This window comes from Penaeus monodon, unplaced genomic scaffold, assembly GCF_015228065.2.
Source record: "Penaeus monodon isolate SGIC_2016 unplaced genomic scaffold, NSTDA_Pmon_1 PmonScaffold_4519, whole genome shotgun sequence".
NCBI lineage: Eukaryota > Metazoa > Arthropoda > Malacostraca > Decapoda > Penaeidae > Penaeus > Penaeus monodon.
Genome location: NW_023659352.1, coordinates 15,001 through 15,463, shown reverse-complemented (window position 1 = coordinate 15,463; position 463 = coordinate 15,001).

The following is a 463-nucleotide window of genomic DNA, read 5'->3' as shown; positions in this document are numbered from 1 at the left end:
GGTACCCCATAAAAGGCAGACAGTTTTCCAACAACCTGAACTGGTGGGCCAATTTTTGTTTGTCATATGATGGGGAAAATTGCCATAAGTTGCTTCTTTTCATCAAATACTCTTGTGGTGGGGGGCCATTCAAATAAAAAAAACATGATCACGTTTTACTCCATGGTACAATTTTTTACACCTTTCTACTCCTTCACTGCTGTAAAAAGAGAACATGTTATCAGGTAAACTGGAAATAACCATAAAATATAGAGGATCCTTTTGCAAAGTGAAATTTTTAGTTGTTCAGGCGAAATTTTAATGAGCGCCACTTGTACATCATACATTAAATTAAAATATAATATATATATATATATATAATATATTATATATATAAATATATTATATATATAATATATATCCCCTAATATTTTTAATATATATTATTTGTATATAGATAGCATTATAACAATATATATATATT